This window comes from Physeter macrocephalus, chromosome 7, assembly GCF_002837175.3.
Source record: "Physeter macrocephalus isolate SW-GA chromosome 7, ASM283717v5, whole genome shotgun sequence".
NCBI classification, from domain to species: Eukaryota; Metazoa; Chordata; class Mammalia; order Artiodactyla; family Physeteridae; genus Physeter; species Physeter macrocephalus.
In genome coordinates this window covers 142,370,368-142,387,413 of record NC_041220.1, presented here as the reverse complement: position 1 = coordinate 142,387,413, position 17,046 = coordinate 142,370,368, and the positions used below count along the sequence as shown (strand labels likewise).

Genomic DNA, 17,046 nt, shown 5'->3' with positions numbered 1-17,046 from the left:
AAAAAAAAAAAAAAAATCAGGTAGTGGCACTTTCTCCAATGAATCATGTGACTCGTGATATAAATTCTTGCCTGTTTTCTTCATTAGAATGGTGCCCAGTTCACTAACGGTGTTGAATACAAGGTGGGTGGATGGATGGATGGAAGACTGGTGAGAAAAGACAGCAGTCTTTAAGGGCTGGTGATGGCACATACTGCTCTCAGGGCTGCTTCAATGATAATAAATGTTAATAATAACGCTCTTTCATTGAGCCCGGACTTTTTGAGCTTTGAAGTGTTTTAGTCACATTACTCTGTGTCCTCCCAGCAACCCTCTCAGGCAGGCACTGTGGTTTGAAGGCTAAGGGAGCCGAGGCACAGAGAGGGTAAGCAAGTTGCCCGAGGTCACAGCTGGCTCACGGCACCGCGGACGGCAACCGAAACCTGGTTCGGGCGACCCAAACCAACCAGTCTCTGCGGGCCCCGTGCAGCAGGCCTACCCCACTTGGAGTTCCCTTGTGGGAGAACCAGCTGGGCCAGGGCACAGGCTTGGCTACAGGACACCTAGGTCAAGTCCCTGCTTGCCAACTTGCTGGGCGACTCTGGCAGGACTTCCTTGGGCTTCGGTTTCTGCCCTTGTGAAGAATGGAACCATGTGACCCCGAGGTCCTTCCTCAAGGAGTTGAGAACTGCTGTGACTCCCCAGTCCCTCTGTGCCCCATTTGGAGGTACCTGCGCAGAAAGGTGGGGCCGGCTCCATGGGGAGGTCTGGGTGGCCGCCTGGTAGGCTGAGCTCTGGGACCAGCTCAGGCCACCGAGACCCACCCTCTGACCGACGCGGACTTGGGAGCAAGTGCCCGACCACACCTTTCTGTGGGGAACCTGATGGAGAGCTTCCTGAAGAGGGCGGGTGGAGGCAGGGGTGCTCCCATGTTGGATGGGCTGCTGCCCAGGGTGATGGCCCAGACGCCAGGTGCTGGGGGGCTGCACCCTCTCTCCTTCCCTCCATCCTTCTCTTCCTTTAGTCAACAGGTACCCATGGAGTGCCCACTCCGTGCCAGGCCCTATGAAAGGCACTGAGAAGAAGAAGAACAGCCTGATAACATCAAAGACATTTACTGATCTCAACTCCTGCTGGGGCACAGCGTGCATTAGCTTGTGGGATCCTCAGAAGTATCCTGAGAGGCAGGGACTGCTACCAGTCTAGCGGTGCACACGGAGGAGAAGCCAGGCTCCCCGCCAGGCGGTCAGATGCCCGGGCCCCCCACCCCTAGTGGCCTGCCCCTGCTCTAGCCAGGACTAACCACCTGAATTTAATGCTCTCAGCCGTGGTGGGTCCTTCACTCAGCCACTTCACGGATGGGGCCCTGATGCCCACAGAGGGGAAGGGACTCGCTCAGGGCTGCACTGCTGAGAGCAGAGCTGGGTGGAGAACAGGGCACCTGCCCCTCCTAGTCTCCTTCCGTCATCACATCCACTTGTGTTCTGGGCAAAAGGCTCCAGGGGACAGGCATTGGAGCTGGAAAGCTGCAGGACAGCCGCCCAGCCAGGCCTTCTGGGTTTCTAGGGTACGTGGGGATTAGTGCGACCGGCCTTGCCCATGGCTGGTTCTGCAGGACTTCGGGTCTCCCCTGGAGCCGCTGTCCTCTGGCCTCTCTGCTCCTGGCCCCTCTTCGGGGTACATGGATGCTGCTGGGGGCCAGGGAAGCATATCTGCTTCTGCCTTAGAGCTGCGTTCAGAGACCACATCTTCTGTGGCCAGCCCCCCTCCCCGCTCGGTGCCAGGTCCGGGGAGTCCGCCTCCCTCCGCACCCCCGCAGACCCCTTCCATCAGTACCATACACTCAGTGGGGTCCACTTGCTCCCACCCTGGGGCCTTCCCTCTCCTGTACCCGGACCCACGCCCTGGGCTGGGCACCTGACATCAAAGAGGGCAGTCGGCCATTCGGGGGCTGGGGTTGGGGGTCGGGACTGCAGACTGCGCCACCCGAGCCAGACCAAGGCGCCAGGCGGTGCGGAGCTCCGGGAGCCTGGGGCAGGCCACCGGGCCGCCGCCGAGCCCTAGACCTAGAGTCGGGAGCGCAAGCCTCGCCGGGGCGGGTGGGCGAGTCCTGCCGCCCGCGCCCCCCGCCTCAGTCTCCCTCTGCGGACTGGGGAAGGAGGGAGTTGACCCCTTGCAGCTGCACGACTCAACAACAGCTGCACCAAGCTTGCTTCTCACTCGGCCGCCCGCCTCGCCACTCGCGGGATCCTGAGAGTCGTCGCCGGCCAGGCCGCCAGCCGGGCCCGAGGGACAACTCCGCAGAGACCCACGAGTGACTGCGGGAAGCCGCAGCGGCGTCGCCCGCCTGCGCATGCGCGGGCCGCGCAGCCTGCCGGGACTGTAGTCCGTCCCTGCGGCGGTCGGGGCGTGAAGGTGGAGCGGCGGGGTCGCGGCGCCTACATTTCCCAGGGTGCGCCCCGCCCGCATAGCGGCGGGGGGCGGGGGCCGGGCGGGGCCGTGGAAAGGGGCGGGGCCGGCGGGGCGGGGCGGGGCGGGGCGGGGCGGGGAGGACGCGCAGAGGGGCTGCGGCGACTCTGCGGGCAGGCGGGCGCGGACAGGCGGACAGGCGGGCGGGCGGCCCTTCGCGCCGGTAGGCGCGGCATCTGCGGGCAGAAGCATCGGCTGCGCAGAGCCCAGACGACCCGACTCCGAGCTGCCGCTGAGATGAGCGCAGGTGAGTGTGGGGACCGAGGGACCCGCGCGTCCCCGAGCTGGGTCGCGGCGCCGCGAGGGCTGAGGTGGCTGCACCTGCAGACTGGGGGTCTGCTCCAACCAACTTTTGCTCCAGGGTCTTGCAGTCCCGAGGGTCCAGCGCGCAGCCCCCTGTCCCTGCGCCCCAGGCGGTGAGCTTGGCAGCGCGGACTGGGGACCCTTTCCCGGCGCGGCGCCGGGGTGACTGCGCTGGGCTGTCTGGAAGGCGCCGCTCCTTTGCTTCTCCCTGGCGTCCGGGGTCGCCACAGGCTGCAGGAGGCGGCCAGGGTCCGGCGAGGGGCGCGGGGCCAATGTAGACCCTGCCACGGAGAGGTGTGGTGACATGGGGCCTTTGCGGCAAGGGCCGCCGCCCTTGTGCGGCTCCAGCAGCGCCTGGGTGGGGGGGCGTCAGGCCGACGCCCGGCGCCCTGGCCTGGCCCGGGGCAGACTCGGGGGCGCGGAGCCCGCAGGTGTGTGCGAGCCGCTCGGACGTGCGCGCGTCCTCTCTCCGGCCCCTCACCCCTGCGTATCCCCACAGCTGGCGCTGGCGCCGCACTCACTGGGTCTGACAGCCTCTGTGTGGCGCTGAAAAATCCCACGTCGCCACAAGCCAGCCGCGCCTAGTGCGCTTGGAGAAACTGAGGCCTAGAGCCGGGGGCCTTGGCTCCTGGAGAGAGTGTGGAGTGACCAGAGCCCCTTTTCGAGAGCCTTCGGGGGCTCGCCACTGGGCTGAGGGCTTCTCCCTACACTCCCTGGCAGGGAGGGGCCGTCACCCCATTTTTCAGGGTGCAACCAAGACTCACCAGACTTGAGTCACTTGCTCAGCTCATGCAGCTGGGCCAGGTTTCGAACCTGGTGCTCCCGGACTCCTGTGCTCTCCCCTGAGCCTGTCTGGCCACAGACTGCAGTATGGCCTCTGGCCACGGTGCAGAAAACAGTGGGGACAGCTGTTTCCCCAGGGGGGCTGGGGAGGACTGGGGAGGGAGTGTGCCTTTAGTGAGCACTGACGGTGTGCTCTCTGCTTGGGGGGTGTGCTTCCAGGGACCACCCCCTCCCAGGGGGAAACAGTTCCCTCCCCCTCCTAGGTGAGGAAGGAGGGACCACATAGGTGGGGGGAATTGGGAAAATGGCGGAGAGCAAGTGGCAGGCCCTAGGAGGCAGAATTCTCTAGAAGAGGGTTTCTGAAATGGCCAACCTGTTCTCTGGAGGTGGCTGGGGAGCAGGGCACCCCAAGACTTCACAGAACCTCCAGACGCATTTATCTAATGGCAGGTGGGGGGAATGGCAGGGTGCACACAGGGGAATTTTAGGCTTTCCATGACCATAACTGATACCTCCGGCCTCTCCTGTAATCAGGGGGAGCCCCGGAAGGAGCACTGGCCTTTCCCCCTCCTCACGTGTGGTTGTCCTGGGAGAAGGGGTATGTGGGCCCCAGGGCCCTGGGGGATCATGGGCGGAAAGAACAAGGAGACTGGGGTTTGAATCAGAGCGCCCACTTGCTAGTCTTGGACAGATCGTGGCCCCTTCTGGAGCTTGGCTTCCTGATGTGTCAAAGCAGTATTGCTGCTTCCCTGGAGGGGATAAGGTACGAGTGGGAAACCCCCCGATGCAATAGGTCCTCCCTCGGTAGCTTGTAAGGGTCAGTAAACCTCAGCCTTGCTGAGTTCATCGAGCCCTTCGGAACTGGCGGTGGGCATGCTCTCCCCTCGACCTGTCGCTCGTGGCCCAGCTGATGATTTGCGCGGCAGCGGTTTTCACCCACAGCCGTGGTGGGGGAGAGCAGATGGCGGTCCCTGTGCAGGGCTCTTGGGCTCTAACGTCTGGCCGCTATGCACATCTGGCAGGTCAGGGGCTTCCGTCATCGACAAGGTCAGGTCCCCCGACGGCCCTCCCCAGGGAAGGCTGGCATCGCCCCTGGAGCTCGGCGCCAGTAGGTGTGGCTGCGATCACGTGGTCCGGTCTCCAGCGCCCAGGCGAGCCGATGGTCAGACTCCGAGGCGACCTCTACGAGCACCCCGGGTGGGAGGCTCCCCTTCCTTTATGCCGTCGGGGCTGCAGGCATATCTTCCTTCAGTTCGATAACCCAGGGCGCCTTTGAGATGGCTCTGGTGTTGGCATCCAGGGCGCATGCAGTTGCCTACATGCTTTGTTGCACGATCATTTCGAGCGGTCAGGGCAATTGTGTAAGTGGCACCATGGTGAGGTAGAAGGAGCTGGCATTCTGCATCAGATAAGCCTGCATCCAAGCGGAGTACACTAGCTGTGCTTAATTTACTATTACCCCCGCCTCGGTTTCCCCACTGTGTGCAGGGAACGCCTTTGGCTCTGTGTGCAATGCTGGCCCACACTTGGTGGGACCCAGGAGATGATGGTGAGTCTCTTGGTGGCTTCCTAACACCACAGCCCAGGTGGTCACGGCAGGGCAAGGCGGCGCAGAGGAAAGAACCTGAGCTGGGAGGGGCTCCGGTGCCAGCTCTGCCACCGTCGGGTCCATGCTGTCTTGGAGGCTGCATGTCCTCCCCGGGCAGCTGCAGGCCTGGCGGGTAGGATTTCCCCAGGTGCTCAGAGGTTCCTGGAGGATTGTGTGAGTCTTCCCGGGCCGCCAGAACAAAATAACCACAGACCGTGCAGCTTAGACAGCAGAAATTTATCTTCTCGCACTTCTGGAGGCTGGAAGTCTGACATCAGGGTGTAGGCAGGATTGGTTTCTTCTGAGGCCTCTTTCCTTGTCTTGCAAATGGCCGTTCCCTCGCTGTGTCCTCACATGATCTTCCCTCTGTGTGTATCTGTGTCCTTATTTTTTTTTTATAAGGACACCAGTCATCTTGGATTATGGACTTGGGGGGGGATGCAGGCCCAAAACAGGAGAGCAGGGCCAGGTGGAGAGCAGGGCCAGGTGGAGAGCTGGGTGGCCGGCTCAGCCCTCTTCTCTTCCTGTGGCTGCTGTGTTAGGATCACGGAGCTGGAAGGGGCCTGGGGGATGCTCCAGTCCAAACCCACCTACCCACACAGAGGGGAAAGCGAGGGCTGGGGAAGGAAAGGCAGCCATCCGGGGGCCAGGAGGGTGTGTGGCAGACAGCCTGAGACCCGGTCCCCTGCTCTGGCTGGCTCAGCCCCGGCATTTGGAGCAGAGAGACACATTTCTAATCCAAGTGTGGGCTCTGCTGTCACCGCAGACGTTCACCGTGGCGTTCCTAACAGCGGCAGAAAGTTAGAAACCAGCGACATGTGGAGGGGGGAGCGATGAGATACCAGCCATGCGATTGTTCATGCAGTCGACAGAGGTTTACTAAACGCCTGCTATGCGCTCAGCACTGCTCCGGGCCCGGGGCTCAGCCGTGGATGAGAATAAACAGCATCTATGTCCTCCTGAAACCTGTCCTCTGGGGGTGGGGGGAACATTCTAGTTAACTGTATGACAGGAATTTTTCATGTTAGGAGAACGTGCTTAAGAAAAGCTTAATTTAGAAAACAGCTGAGGACAAGATTATATATCTTATATGACTTCAACTTTACAAGACAGTGGAGGAGAGCAGACTAGAAGGAAGTAGGTCAGGACGGACGCGGCGTCCTCCTCTGCTGGAGGTGGCAAAAGCGCCAGTGCTCCCCCCTCTGCGTCTTTGTACAGCCCGTCACTTTCCCCAGTTCTCTTCATTGTGTGCGCCTCTCTTTTGCAACGAGAAATCAACTGAGACAAGAGGGCGTTGCTTCCAGGTCTAGGGCGGGCGCGTGCTGCTTCCCGAGTCTGTGACTTGGTGAGAGGTCGGACGATTCCGTCGCAGGGGCCGCTGTCCTTTGCTCGGGTGGAGGTCTCCCAGATGGCAACGCATGGATCTTAGCACAGGTAACGACACTGGTGCCCGCTTTCCGTGTGTGACTCCATCTGAAGTAGCTGTGGCCAAAGACAAATCATCCTGACCCAGAAGTTCATCCGAAATGGCATCTGAAGAGGATGGCCGTTGCCCAGGAGCCAACGGGCCGCTCTTTAACTCAGCCTGGGCATGCTGATCTCCGAACTGTCGGTCCCTCACGTCCAGGGTCACTTCCTAACCCGCCACCCGAGACCCTTCGGTTCTTTACGGTTTCCGTCCGTGAGGTAGCTGGGGGGTAGATGGCATAATCTCTAGACCCAAGCCCTGACTTTGGTGAACTCTTGGAAAGTCCAGCCTCACTGTCCCAGAAAAGGGATCGTGACCCTCACTCTGGAGAAGCCGCCTGTCAGACACCCGGACCGTCCAGAGCATCGGCTGCATATTGTGGGAGAGCTGGGAGCTGGTGAGAGGCAGTCAGCAGGTCTGGCGCTGGAGGGAGTGGGCGGGGAGGGGTCCAGCCTCTGGACGGCTCTCTCCTGCCGCCGGGCCCCGCGGCCAGGCCAGCTGCTCGCCGGACGCCTGACCCCAGAGCCCCGGCTCTGCACAGACAGGGGCGCTTCCTTGGGCTCAGATCCCAGCTCCGCCACCCGCCAGCACAGGATCGGCAAACCTCTCTGCGCTTCTGCTGCCGCCTCTTCTGGGGTCTCCGTGGGGACCGAGGGTGCTGAGCACTGGCACGCAGAGGAGCCTGGAAATCAGTTAAAACTAGCAAACTAGCAAGAGGAAAACTTGGGTGGTGTTCAGACGGCAGCTTGTATTTCTTGACGCTGATCGTGTGGTCTCGTGAGCTGCCGCGGGGACCGGTCAGATGTGTGCCCAGCCCGCCGGCTGCCCGAGCGGCGGGGCCCCGGGCCGCTAGGACGCGAGGAAGAGCAACCTGAGTGCTGCGTCTTTGTTTACGCGGGGATGTTTCCATTGCCAAGGTCTCTAGGGTGTCGGGCAGCACCCTACTTCGGTGTCACACAGCCTCGGCTTGTGGGGTGCTTCCCTGGGGCCCGTGCCGGGACCAGACGCTCTCGGGATCCTTCTCAGGGCCGCTGGAGTGTCCCCACCTACAGATGGGGAAACAGACGCCTGGGCGGGCCCATCAGGTGCCTGGCATCACTTCATGACATTTGCAAATGACAGAGCTGCATTTGAACCCTTTCCTGCCTGACTGGGTGGCCGCTGTCTGTCTGTCTGTCTCCCTGCAGGTACCAGCTGGTCACAATGGTAACTTTGTAACGTGCGGCCGAGTGTTAGGATGGGGAAGGCTTGACCCACTGGGGGCGTCGCGATGATGCTTTCTGGCGCGAGTGGTGGTTACAACCCATCTCCTCCCCTGAGCCGAGAAGCGTATTCCCATTTCCAGGCGTGGCGCCTGCCTGCGTAGCCAGCAAGGCAGAGCCAGACCCAGCCCTGCTCTGTCTGCCCCCAAGTGTGTGCTCATTGCCTCCAGCAGGGGCTCCTGTCTGGGGTCGTGGCGTGACCCCAGGGATCCGCCTGGGGGTGGACAGCTCGCACCGTGAGAGAGTTTCACCAGGTCAAGTCCACATGTCCCCCTGTGACCTTGACCCCCGGCCCCAGTTCTTCCCTCTGCTGGGTCCTTGTGGCCTTCCGGAGCTGGAAGGCAGCATTCATGACTGTCCCAGGCCTCTCCAGCCCCAGCTCAGCCCTCCAGCGTCAACCAGCCCCGTGAGTGCCTGAGTTCCTTGGACTCTCAGCCCCAGCTGCCGGACCTCTGTGTCACCTCGGGTGAGCCGACTTCCCTCTCTGGGCCTCAGTGTACCTGTCTGTAAAAACAGGGACCACTGCCATCCTCGGGGGTGTGACTGGCTTTCTTCTGACAACGCTGTTCCCCCACTGCCCCAGAGAGATCGTCTGGGTTTGAGGCTCAGCCATCGTTTCAGGGAAACACGCCGTGTGAGCCAGGAGGTCTCCCATCACCCTTCTGTGCCACGTAGACCTCATCTGACAATCTCACGGCAGGAAGCACTTTGCCCTTTATGCGAGGGTCCCAGCGTACGGGGGTTTCTCCACAGCCTGCCAGGGAAGCGACATCTGTGGATGTCTGACTGATACCCAAGCCAGGAGAACATCTGAGTCCATGTCCGCAGGAAGGCCTGGGGTGCGTGGAAGGTGTGCTTTGAGTTCTGTGACGCTCGCTTTGCCTTTGACTCAGCCAACAGCAAGCCCTGCGGGCGCCTCCTGCCCTCAGGGAGGCTGCTGGGCTGGTGGGGAGCCAGGCCCATGTTAAACAGGTCCTGTTGCAAAATGATGTACTGGGGGGTTTCATGCACCATGTTGCCTTGGCTGAAGATTTCTAAGCAACAAGGCAGGTGGTCTCGACGCCTAGGTGGCTTTGGGGTCAGAACACCTGGGCTCCGGTCCCAATTGTCACCTCTAGGGGAGCCTAGAGGCGGGATGGAGGCGGGCAGCACTGTACAGCCACAGCGCCCACAGAGGCCCCCACGGGCCCCAATACGGTCCAGCCTCAGTCTGGTCGGGGCCGCCTCTGTTCCCAGCCACCAGCCGCCTCTTGAGGGCTCACAGCTCTTCTGGAATGCTTGTTCACTCGGTTTATGGAGCACCTGCTGTGCGCAGAGCACTGTCCTTGCTACTGATCCCCAAACACTGCTGCCACCTTCGCCCGTCCTCCCCACCCCCAGTCCTGGAATTCCTCCTCCTCCTCCGTCTCCCACGCTTCCTCCGGAACCCAAAACGTCCAGGAGCCTTTCCTCCACTCCTTTAGGATCCTCCCTCATCAGGACCACGGGGGGCAGGTGGAGCCGGGGGCTCCTGCCGAGGACTTGGGCCTGGTCCTGCCTGCTGTGTGACCTGGGGCTAGACACTGCCCCTCTCTGAGTTGCCTCATCTCAGGCTGAATAACGGCCCCCCAAAGATGTCCCTGTCCTCATCCCCAGACCCGGTGGGCGTGTCACCTACGTGACAGAAGGGACCTCGAGGAAGTGATGAAGTTAGAGAGCTTGCAGTGGGGGTGAGGTGATGCGGTGGGGTCCATGCCATCGAGGAGGAGGGGGCAGGAGGGTCAGAGAAGAGGGGCTCTGGTGGCGGAAGCACAGAGGAGAGAAGACGCGGCCCTGCTGGCTTTGAAGACGCGGGAAGGCGCCAGGAGCCGAGGAAGGCGGGCCGCCCCGTTTTGCCAACTGAAGGTTGTTCCGGAGCTACGTGATGGGCTGTGGTGTCACACGCAGCCGGGCCTCTTCCTACTCAGGCTGCCTCTGCCTCCAAGGGCTTTAATGAGCACCTGGTGGGGGGCCGAGGAGGAGACAGTAGCACGGAGAACTGGCCGATCCAGGCTGCGGCCTTACGCCCGGGGCGTGGGATCCCCCGCCGGGCTCAGGACGTGCCGCGCGCACGCCGCGTGGCTGCACCCCTGCTGAGTGGGGCGTGGGGAACCCTCGTAAATATTCTGAACGTTACTCCTGGTTGTTTGCAGTTTACTGGTCAGGAGACGGAGGCTGGACAGCAGGGGTGTGTCCGGTAACCTGACAGCCAGGATTGTAGCCTGGCAAGTTGCCTGGTCCAAAACCCGCATGGCCTCCTGCTGAAATAACCCTCCCGGCCTCCGGTCGCCTCCGGTCGGCTTCCCGCTGCCGTTCCCCGAGTGAACACCTGACCCCTGGAGCTTTGAATCGTCCGCACCTGCCGCTTCTGCGGCCACGCCCTGCCAGCTCAGGTGGCCCAGTCTCCCCCCCGGAGAGGGCGCAGTCTGATACCCCCGGCGTGCGGGCCCCCGGGGGGGTGAGGCTGTGCGAGACCCGCGCGCTCACACGGGAGTGGGGCCCAGGTAGGCAGGGAGGTGGCGAAGGGTCAGCAGACCGTCCGGTGTGGCTGGAGTGAGCCAGCCGCACGGGAGGGCCGGGCTGGGCAGGGAGGGGAGGACGTCCGACGGGTGAGTGGGTGTGAGCCCAACGGCGGGCCCGGGGCCTCGACACGGCCGACGCCCGCAGCCCTGAGCGTTGATTCTGCCACGCTGACCGCGCCCGCTTTGACTCGGGGCCCCGCGGGGCCCCCTGTGACACGCTTCTCGCTGGCGCTCCCGGTCCTCTCGCTCTCCTCCAGCTCCGAGACCGGCCTCGTCTGCCAGGCGCTTGGAGAGTACTCGTGGAGTGCAGGGTTTCAAGCATCGGTTCCCTTGAACGCACCTCCGACGTGCCGCGGAGATCAGGAAACGTGATACGTGTGCAGAAGCCCAGCGTCCAGCCAGGTGCCTCCCTGGCTGCCTGGGACGGGTGTGGGACGGGCGTGGGGTGCAGAGCAGGTCTGTGTGCTGAGGACGAAGGGTGGCCCTTCCAGTGGCGGCTCCCCAGGGCCGCCTCTGGAATCCTTGGGCGGGTCCCCCCGCCCTCCCGACCCCGCCAGACCTCAGTGTTGCTTTGACCGCTCTTCGCTTCCAGCCCTCTCACCCCGCCGACTCGTCCTCTCCCCTCTGGCCAGGCTGGGCCCCTCTGCGGCCCGGCGAGGCCCGGAGCTGCCACATGAGAGCTTTATTCTGCCCCTGCCACGGCTGACCCTTCCTTTCCTCCACTGGCACCCATCTCCTGACCTGACACCCCGAATTCCTTCTCTGAGAGCAGCTCACTGGGGCACGACGGAGCAGCCAGCCAGCAGCCTTTGAAGGAGCTACGAGGGATTAAAATAGCTGGCAGTAGCACACACGCCGAGCCCCCAAGTGAGCCCCTTTGGGAGGCTCCCTGCAGCCCACGGCGAGGTTTGCTGACAGCTCGTGCTCTTGGTGAGGGAATGGGGCTGGCGAAGGAGGGGTCAGCCTCCGTCCCTGGGGCGTCCCGTAGGAGGGGGCTGCTGGAATGGAGCACCGTAAACCTCGGGGCTTAAAACAACAGAAGCTTATTCTCTCACAGCTCTGGAGGCCCGAGGTCCAAAATCCACGTCGCCGGGCTGAAGTCAAGGTGTCGGCGGGGCTGCGCTTCCTGCAGAGGTTCCGGGAAGAATCCGCTCCCCGTCTCTCCCAGCTGCCAGTGCTCCTTGGCTTGCGGCCGCATCGCGCCGACCTCGGTGCAGGCATCTTCAGATCTCTCCCCTCCCATCCGTGTGTGTGGTCAGATCTCCCTCTCTGCCTCTCTGAGGATGCTTGTGACTGCATTTAGGGCCCACCCAGGTAATTCAGGATAATCTCCCATCTCAAGGTCCTTAACTGTATCACCTCTGCGAAGACCAACCCCACGATTTTTAACCGTGTAAGGTCACATCCACCGGTCCTAGGGATTAGGACGTGGATGTATCCTGGGGGGGCATTATTCCGCATACCCCGGGCAGCTTCTCAAACGTTCTGTTTCTGGGACTGAAACCCTTTTTCCTTCCTGTGCGGGTCTCTAGCTGAGGGTTAGAGGAAAGACCCGTCGTTAGTTAAAAATTGTTACCGTGAAGCCAGCTAACTGTACACATCCCCCGATCCCCTGAGCTAGATGCCGTCAGGGACGACTGACCATCAGTGTAAATAGTCTCTAAGGAGCAGTTAGGCGAGGTGCATTGAGCCTTGAATATGCTCATGCCCTTTGGTAGAAGAAGGCGGCTGATACGATTTGTGCGTAAAAAGCCGTTCGCCGAAGGGGTCACGTACTCTGCAGGGTGAATGTCCAGCCACAGATGCTGGGCCAGTTCATCATCGTCCGTCCATCCGTAGCAGCTGTTCTTCAACTTTGAGGGCGTAGGTCCCCTTCACTCAAAATTATTGGGGACTCCAAAGAGCTTTTGGTTGAATGCATTGTACTTATTGATATGTACTGTATTAGACCTTAAAGTGGAGAATATTTAAATAGGCTTAATTCATTGAATAATGGCCCTTCGTATGTTAACGTAGGAGTATTTTCAGGGAACAGAGTGGCATTGCTTTACAGTTTTGCAAATCTCATTAACGTCTGGCTAAATAGACGTCTGCTGGAGCTCCTTTCCGGCCTGTTTTCTATCAGTTGTGACGTCACATGTCACGGGGCTTCCAGAAAACTCTATTGTACACTCAGGAGGGAGTGGGAGTGACGGAAGAAAATAACATCTCAATCTTTTTTATTTTTGCCTGTGCCGTGAGGCTCGTGGGATCTTAGTTCCCTGACCAGGGATTGAACCTGGGCCCTGGCAGTGAAAGCGCCGAGTCCTAACCACTGGGCCTCCAGGGAATTCCCCATCTCAGTGTTATTATGAACATGGCTTTGACCCCGGAGGTGCCCTGCTAGGGTATTGGGAATCCAATACCCTAGACCAAACTTGGAACTGGTGATAAAAGATGGAGTGTTGTGTAGCCGTTAAAATGATCGTGAAGGAGGCGTACAATGCACGTGTCCATGCTGGTGATAAATGAAGAATATAGATTACACACAGTGTCACCTGCAAAATATGCAGACAACGTGTGCACCGGAAGAAAATACGTCGAAATGCAAGAGTTACGGGCAACTCTGCCTTTTTCCCTGACGCTTGGCTGTTTTATTTCCTTGCTTCTTCATGTTAAGGATGTGAGGGGGACAGGATTGCGCTCAGTATGGGTCTCAAGAGGCTTGTTTGGAGAGCCGCTGTCTGACCTGCTGGCACCAGCCGACTCCTGCTCCGGGGACAGGACGGCGTTCTCTGTTTTGGGAGGTGGACTTTCACTGCGGAACTAGAGGCCTTTGAGGGGCAGTGACATGACACAGGAATTTGTGTGTGTGTGTGTGCGTGTGTACTTTAGTCTACTGTTATAGACAAGGGGAGCTGTGCTCTGGGGCAGATTTCTCGGTGGCCGATGAGGAGCTGCGAGCTGGTCTGAGATGCGGCGTCCTCTGCGGGAATGCCCAGCCCCGGCAGGGCTCCAGCGGAGAGCTAAATATATCCTGGGTGTGTGCTGGTAACCTCGGGCCCCCCAACAGCCGCCCGGCCGCGGAGCAGAGCTCAAGGGAGTAATTGATTTGTCTAATAAAGTGCAGTGTCTGCCGTTGATGGAGCATCTAGTAACGCCAGGCCTGGTAGCGAGGTCGTCCAGGCTCCGTCTCGAATGCCACAAATCCCTGTGGGGCGAGGCTTCTTGCTCCCCATTTACAGATGAGGGCAGGCGGACAAAGACAGGAGGCAGGACCCGCCCAAGGTCAACCCAAGGTCAACGGCTGGCAAGGGAGGAGGTGCCCCGCTCGGGGAGCACCCCCAGTGCAGCCTCCTCTGCGTGCGTGCGTCTCCCCACCGGGTCTTCTGAGAGACCAGAAGCATCGTCACGCTTTTCCGAGGGCTCAGGCCTCGCAGGTGGAAGAGAATGGCAGTAACAATAATAGTAACGGCCCCGGACAGTATCACTCATCGAGTCCTCCTGACGCTGCAGGGGTGGTTTCCATGACTGCCCATTTTACAGGTGGGGACACGGAGGCCAGGTGACCTCGAGAAACCTGCCCCGAGTACCCAGCTGGCGGTGGGAGAGCCGGCCTGTGAACCCAGGCAGCCCCTCCAGACCCTGGGCTTCTGCTGAGCTGTGTCTTCCCTCCCTGGTAATCTGCGTTAAATGGAGGTCAGCTTGCTCTCGGCTCAGCGTGAGCCGGGCTTTATAGGTGCCTCCACGCCTCACGTTGCATGCAGAGAGGGTGGGCCCCTGCTCCTCCGGCTGGATTGGGGCGTGATGACACAGGGATGTCGTCACCTGGGAGGGGGCGGGGGGGGGCAGCCTCTGAAAGGGACTTACAGAGAAACTGTCCCTCTTTTCACTTAAAGTATGGCCCACAGCCTCCAAGATTGGCACCTTGGGCAGGACATCTTGCTGAAAATTGGGCCTTCAGGACATTCCTGCCCCCCGTCCCCTGGGCACGGGGGCTGCTTCCCCATTGATGCCCTGCTCTGAGCTTTGCCGCCCCCCTTCCCCTCACTCCCAGGGCACCCCTGCAGCCCCGCAGGAGACCTCAACAGGGCTTTGCTCTGGATTTGGGGCTGACAGTGGGAGAGCTGGGCCTCAGACTGCTTCCCAGCCATGGCACCTCCTGGGAACCCCCTGAAAACAGTCTGCAGGGAGGAGGTGGCTCCCTGAATCCTCCCCAGCAAAGTTCCTGTTTCCTCTGTGAGGGCCTGCCCCTCCCCAGGGTGACTGACACCAGGAAGGACACCGCTTTCACAGGAGACCCTCCCTCCCTCCCTGGGTCTCATGGACAGGCAACGAGTCAACCCAGCATCCCCGGGCTGGGGGGTGGGCAGAGCGGGTGGTTTCACTTGAGCGTATGGATCCCTTGGCCAGGCACTGGAGGTGACCTTGATGGAGTTCTTCCCTCCAGGAGCTCCCAGCCTAATGAGAAAGGCAGACAGCACGTGAGGAAAACACACCATGAGAAAGCACTTCTCTGGGGAGGCTGTGGGGACAGAGAGGAGGCAGGTAAGGAACCTGCTGTGAGAGAGAAATCCTGGCAGGCTTCCTGAAGGAGGTGACATCCCACTAAGTAGGAGTTAGCCAGACAAAGCAGTAGAAGGGCATCCGGCAGGACATGCAGAGGTGAGAGTAGAGGGAGTGTTTGAGGAGCTTCATTCACGCCTCTGCCCCAGGCTAGGCCCTGGGTAAGGTGATGGGCCCACGGCAGGGGCCCACAGCCCATCTGCCTCTCAGGCACTATGTCACCTCTCAAGGTACCTTGCGCGGCACCTCGCTTGCAGGAAGCGCTCAGTGATGACGTGGCCACAGGGGCGGAGGAGTCACCGCATCCAGAGAGGAGAGAGAGGGAGGGAGCTTGGGACCACGTCTCTGCTGAATTCAGGCTCCCGGGTGTCTGCTAGAGCTGCACCGCGTCCCCCCTGCCCGCCCCCCGTGATTCCAGGCAGAGCCAGGGCGGGGATGGGGGTGTCAAGCCCTCTCAACACGTCTAGCTGTGAAGGGAGGGAGTAAAGGCCCTAGCGCAGGTGTGGCCAGGGTGCAGGGGGCCTCACCTGTTTGTCACTATGGATGGGAGGGGGGGATGGGACCGGCAGAGAGGACACGGGCGCCCCACTCAGCTGTCTTCCTCGGCCGCTTGTCCTCCCCCAGACCTGGGACTCATCATGGGCCATACCCAGCCCACTTGCTCTCAGAGGGCTAGGGGCCTGGCAGCTTGATCAGGGATGGTGGCCCTGTTCTCCGGAGACAGGGGGAGAATAGAGGGAAATGGCACCTTTCTCCAGCCATGCAGGGGCAGCACTGGGCATCCAGGTGGAGGCGCGGCTCCTGTTTAGGAAGCCTGGGCCCCCTCCCTGCCCAGCAGCAGGGATGCCCGTGACCCAGTGCTTGACAGCTGACCCCACGAGCCCTTGCAGCCCGCACACAACCCTGTGCATCATTTCATTCAAGAGTAACAGACGGGGCTTCCCTGGCGGCGCAGTGGTTAAGAATCCGCCTGCCAATGCAGTGGACAAGGGTTCAAGCCCTGGTCCGGGAAGATCCCACATGCCGCGGAGCAACTAAGCCCGTGCGCCGCAACTACTGAGACTGCGCCCTAGAGCCCGCGAGCCACAACTACTGAAGCCTGTGTGCCACAACTACTGAAGCCCGCGTGCCTAGAGCCCGTGCTCCGCGACAAGAGAAGCCACCGCAATGAGAAGCCCGCGCACCGCAACGAAGAGTAGCCCCCGCTCTCAGCGACTAGAGAAAGCCCGCACGCAGCAGCGAAGACCCAACGCAGCCAAAAATTAAATAAATGAATAAATAAATAAATTTATTTAAAAGATTTTTAAAAAGAGTAACAGACGGCTTGGGGCACAAGTGGCCTCCTCTGAGGCTTTAGCGCATCTTATTCAACCCGGTAGCTCTTCAGGTCTGGGATGAGGAGGGCGACCCGTGACCCTGGGTGATGGGCACGTGTGCCCACCGCCTCTGGGGTGGGAGCCGCGCGAACGGCTGCATGCTTACCCTGGCGGTGCCCGCTGGGTGATGCCAGGCAGCGCCCCCTGGAAGTACAGTCTGGCCAGGGAGGCGGGCCTGGGGGTGGGGGGTCACAGCGGTGGGCTTCAGCGCCGTGTAGACTGGTGAGACCCAGAGACGCAGAGAGGGGGCTCAGGACCCACTGTCGCAGTGCTCGGAAAGGGGTTACACCAGGAGTAGAACCTTGCATTTCCCACGGCACCTCCTGACGCTCGGGGCCACCGCAGTTTGGAGAGGAACAGCACTAGTGGCTAGGATCTGCGGCTCAAGGTCAGGGGGACAGTCACCGGCCACCTGGGCAGCATCGGGACAGCCTTGTCCAGCAGCGCCTCCCCTGCACCAGCACTCGCGGTGTTTTATCGCCTCCTGCTCGGAGCCGGGGAACAGAAGCTCGTGCCCAGACAGGCATCCATTCTCTCTCCGGTGTGACGGACCCGCTCGACACGCAGGCTACCCTTTGGGAAGTCTGGGGGGCTTGGCCCCAAGCACGCGGACGGAAGAAATTTCACAGTGGATCCCTGGACCCCGCCTGGCAAGTCAGCGCCTTGTCACAATCCTCCTTTTTTTTTTTTTTTTTTGCGGTACGCGGGCCTCTCACCGCTGCGGCCTCTCCCG

General features: G+C 61.1%; 1 long non-coding RNA gene across 4 annotated transcripts in view; it reads left to right on the top strand.

Moving 5' to 3' along the window:
• Positions 1-2,572: 2,572 nt before the first annotated feature.
• The window catches only part of LOC114486538 (uncharacterized), a 17,141-nt gene continuing 2,667 nt past the window's right edge, over positions 2,573-17,046 (top strand). The window contains exons 1-4 of one of the 4 annotated variants that reach the window (XR_003680402.2): positions 2,573-2,695; positions 10,650-10,794; positions 11,165-11,322; positions 11,450-11,706. This is a non-coding gene — a long non-coding RNA (uncharacterized lncRNA). Of the gene's footprint in view, positions 2,696-10,028; positions 10,264-10,649; positions 10,795-11,164; positions 11,323-11,449; positions 12,984-17,046 lie in introns of those variants that run through there. The other 3 variants (XR_003680400.2, XR_003680401.2, XR_008617722.1) reach the window with 3 other exon arrangements.